At 32.2% G+C, this 5,000-nt stretch overlaps 1 long non-coding RNA gene across 1 annotated transcript in view; it reads left to right on the forward strand.

Annotated features, from left to right (window-relative positions):
* Positions 1 to 3,014, forward strand: part of LOC125032984 — a 4,370-nt gene extending 1,356 nt beyond the window's left edge. Inside the window, exons 1-2 of the long non-coding RNA XR_007115576.1 lie at positions 1 to 202; positions 520 to 3,014. The exon at positions 1 to 202 is cut by the window's left edge and continues 1,356 nt beyond it. This is a non-coding gene — a long non-coding RNA (uncharacterized LOC125032984). The remainder of the gene's footprint in view (positions 203 to 519) is intronic.
* The last annotated feature ends 1,986 nt before the right edge of the window (positions 3,015 to 5,000 follow it).

The raw sequence follows: 5,000 nt of genomic DNA on the forward strand, positions 1-5,000 counted from the left end.
TTCTGTCATTAATATTGGATTATTGCCCTTAATCCCAAGTTAAAGACACCTATATACACTCCTCAAAATCTCTTGTATCATTGCATAATACCTCAGGTGTTGGATTCTACTAGCACCGCACTCCCTTGACTGCACAACCCAACTTTTACAACAGGTTATAAGGTTCCCTGAATATCAACAATATAGCTATAACATAACCATGGTATTGATATTCTTTGTATCTTGTTTCTGACCTGTAACTTTATATTATCATGGAATTGATTTTCAAAGACAGTTTATTCATAATGAAGTTTTATGAACTATTACTCTCATTTGTTATTTTTTAATAAAAAGCCAGTTTTATCATCAGTATCACAGTTAATTATTGTCAATCCTTCAATCCATCTCCTACCTTTTGTGTGACACAAAAAATAGGAGATAGGAAATGACAGCAACTTTTGTTAAGTTCATTCCTGTGGTCAATAGTTTGTAGATTTTTTTTTATGTTGAGTCATAACATATATGTCTTTTACATTTAAGGCAGTGTGGTTAGCAGGTTTGAAGCTGGACAGAGGAACAACTGAGTAATTCTGTGATCCATTCAGGAGAGGAAAGTTTCAAATAAGTTATGTCTATGGATAAAATGGTAAGTTTTAGTATTAACTATGTTGTAACTTTGTATTTAATTTTGAGAGAATGTTTGTAAAGTAACTTAACTACAAGGAATAGTGATTGTTTATGTTATACATTTTTTTTTTTTTTTTTTTTTTTTTTTAATGGATCTATTTCTGAGGTATTTGAAAAGTCTTTTACAAGGTGGTCCAGTTTTCATCTTTCAGTTAAGTACATTTTATTTGTATCAGAATTAAATATCTAATTTTCATATGTATCTAAATATAATGTAGATTAATTTATCCAGTATGTTTTCATTACGTCATAAAAGCAAATTTCTACAGGTCCCATCTTTCATGTTAACTGTATATTACCCTTATTACAGGCTTTTAATGGGAAGAATAGATTTAGTATCCTTTGTGCCAGATATGATAAATTTGTCTAGTTTCCTCTGTCAGAGGTGACCAACTGGAGGCTGGTTGGTCAAGCCTGGGGGGAGCCATGCCCAATTAATGCATCATATGTGCAGCTTCGAATCTCCTAATTTTTATAATGTTTTATGACCATGATGACAGAGTTGCCATTGTTTTTACAATGATGAAATAAGGACTTACAGATGTTATTATCTAACATGATGAATTTGTCGTATGATCACAAAATTGCATTTTGCAGTATTTGCATAAAAAATTAATTTAGACTTTAGTCAGTCCATACACACTACTGGCCAAAATTAACTGGCCACTCTTGCACTTTCAGCTCATTTCAAAATTTTGGTTCTATTACTTAGTATATTCAGATGGAAACTTGATAAGATGAAGGAAATATAATCAGAAATATGTTAAGAAAGATATTGCTTAATATTTGGGAGTTTTTATCACCAGCTTCACTGTTTCTATGAATTTTTTTTTTTAATCGCACATAAAATGCAATAAGAATCATTGAAAGTTTCATGTAGATTACCGAGGAAAAGGCTTTGCTATAAAAAAAAATATTTCTGTCTAGCCTTGCTTTAATTGTGGTTTCTGTTACTTTGTTACTTCAAATAATCTGTACTTGACCAATTTATTGCAGTTTTCATCACATTTTCACCTGTTTTACCAAAAGTTCTTCAAATATTTTGGTGAGGTAAATGATTTTTCAAGCAAATTAATTTTGAAATGTAACATGAAGATTTTTTTGCATTCTAATTACCCACATATCTTTGAAAAAACAGTATTTGATTACTTAGGCCCAATTTATGCATGGCCCCTGTTCCTAGTTTGAGCACGGAAGACAGTTGTTGCTATCTATAAAGAAGGCTGCAGCTGCAATAAAATTGCTGAAAGTATGACAGTAGCAAGGTCTACTGTGCAGGAGATATTTAAGAAGCACAAAGGAACAGAAACAGGGAAGGCAGAGGCATGAAAAAGAAGACAACAGAAGGAGAGGACAGAGTCATTATAAGGGCTGCCCTAAAAGATAGAAAGCGGGCATCTAGCTCAGTAACCGATGAGCTCAAGAAGAATTTTGACATAGACTTGAGTGGTTGAACAGCGAGAAGAAGATTTCTGGAGAGTGGTTTAATGTATTGTAGGGCCAAGAAGAAGCCAGTGGTTTCAATTGGGAAAAAGTCCTGTTGAGAGTAGATTTTGCTTAATAAGTGATTAGCCTGTATCAGGTAGAAGAAGAAAAGGAGAGGAATAGCTTCCTGAATGCCTGAATCCCACAGGTAACTATGGTGGTGGTATCATGGTCGGGCTGCATTACTAGCAAAGGTGTTGGCTGATTGTACAAAATCAGTGGAACAGTTAACAGAGAGTATTACTACTGTGCAGTTCTATCTCTAATCCACTATTCTGAGGATAGTGAAGCAGTTATCCAGCAGGACAGTGCTCCCTGCCACACTGCAAAGATTAAGATCTGGGTAGCCAAACATAAGCTGACAGTTTTGGAAAGCCTGGTAATTGTTCTGATATGAACCCTATTGACTATATTGCAAAGAAAATTGAGTCTGCAGTGTTTAAAAACAATTGGACAAGGTAAACAAAGATTGAAACAACATTCAAATTAAATTTATAACTTAGGTTGTATGAGAGTATGGAACAGAGTATCGAAGCAGTGATAAAGGCAAAAGGAGGCTCTACCAGATATTAGAGCAATTGATTTATGTAAAAGATGTTTACATAGCATATAAATGCTCTCATTAACTTCTTTAATCATTCAGTGTAAGTCTCTGGTTATAAATTCATCAGTGATTTTGAAAATGTGTGATTTTCTTAAATAAAACCAAGAAAAAAGCTTTCCTGGGAAGGGCAGCTGGTTAATATTAGCCATTAGTGTAACTCTTCAATACCAGAACATTATTTTGTGTGGATAAGCAAAATATATGTGGTCCATAAACAGTCTTTATGTTCTTCCATTAGGAAATAAATTATGAAAGGAAACTAAGTGTATTGTTTATATCCTATACTTTTAAGAATACATAGAATTAATGGTATTACCATATATATATATATATATATATATATATATATATATATATATAAACAAGGATAACTCAAATGACAGCATTAACACAATATTTATTTCTTTGATATAGGAAGAGGAATGTAAAATATCCAAGGTCCAAAAATCTATCATTGAAGTTAACATATAAACAAGAAATGAAGAGTTCCATCAAAGCCACTAATGATATACTTCATAAATTACCAAATTCAGAAGTTAAATTTATCATGTTGTAAATTTCAGAAAGGGGTTTTGTAAACAGAGGATTGCCAGTAGAGGAGACCAGTATTTATTCATGAAATTGAGTATCAGAGAGGTACAGTTGATTTATGTTTTAACCACAAACTGACATACATGCCATGAGTACTCCTTGTCTCACCTGTTTACCCTTTTCCTTGATTTTTGGAAATATTTATGTTATCTTATATTGCCACTACTTGTGTCAATAACATTATAGTGATTATAGTTTCCATAATAAAAATAACACCATTGATACTGATAGCTTTAGTAGAAAAAAAAAAAAATTCCTACAAATTCAAGGAAAGGTGAAATTAGGTAAGGTCACAAGATCTACTAATTGACTCCTTTGTGGCTAAGCACTAGCACAGCCATCTGCATGCGGAAACGTTTCACAAAAAAAAATCTAAAATGAGCATAGCATTTTCCCAGCGATATTGAGTTAAATATCAAAATAATTGTATATAAACTCAAACGCAATATTACATTTTTAATCGTTAGGTATTTTCTTGTTGATGAACCTCGAAAAGCATAAAAAATTGAGGTAGTCTTTTACTTACTAAACTCCTCATAAGCATTTGGAAAAAAACTTAAATAACTAAAGATTAGACTTGTTATTAAAAAGAGTCATGATAAAGATGGCAATAGCAGATTAGAATGGTAACTGAAATGAAAGAAATCAAAACCAATTATTTATGGTTGTGTATACTAATAAGTATATTTAAACAGGGTTTGTCTAAGAAACTGAGCCATGTCAAGGAAGCGTTTACCAAATTAAACACCAGATTGGAGAGGTAATGTAATTGTAAAGAAGATGGTAATGTTACACATACACCATCACGAAGTAATACCATGAGGAAATTACAAGATTTCCTTTAGGACCGCCAGTAAGAATGAATTAAATATGCTCCAGTTATGATAAAAAAAGGTGTTATAATATTAATTCCAGTAGGGGCTCCACCTGCCTGCAAGGAATCCCTGCTAATAATCCTGTTCTATGAAATCTGAACTAAGTGTTTCCATCGAGAAATGTGCAAGAAGCGTTGTATTTTTAACTGTTAATGTCAGCTGGTTACTTTGATTACAGTTGAATAATGAAACTTTGAAAGACCCAGGATCAAAAAGTGTATTGGTTTAGAAAAAAAAAGCAAAACTGAAGACTTAGTTTTCCTCCCATGAATCCAAATATACTGATGCCAATAGTGATTTTAAGTTTTAGAAAAAAACAAGTTAAGCTTTATTTAACTATAAAATAATAAATACATCTTGGGGGCTAGTAGGTGACAATTTCTGAAACTGAATGTTTTTATCAACTGGATTCATCATTATCAGTGAATCTAAAAATAATGCAGAGCAGGAGATGGCTACAGAAAGAGTTTGTTTTGTGAACTTTAATCCCTTGTATGGAGCTGTGAACCCAGTGATAAAGAAAACTTGTTCAGATCAATTGATAAACCACAGAGAGTGACAGTGTCAACATTGACAGTTTTTTATCTGAAGTGATAGAAGTGGTATGGGATGGAGTGACCAAACAGCACATGATAATGGTAACCAAAAGTATTGAACTTTCTCAATAGAACAGTCTTTTAAAATTGACTCAGGTCTTTGTAATTATAAAACCATGATTCATTTTTCATCAGTTTTAACTAATTATTTTTTTAAATATATAAATATTGTGCTGGTAAAAT

Source organism: Penaeus chinensis, chromosome 2 (assembly GCF_019202785.1).
Source record: "Penaeus chinensis breed Huanghai No. 1 chromosome 2, ASM1920278v2, whole genome shotgun sequence".
Lineage (NCBI taxonomy): Eukaryota > Metazoa > Arthropoda > Malacostraca > Decapoda > Penaeidae > Penaeus > Penaeus chinensis.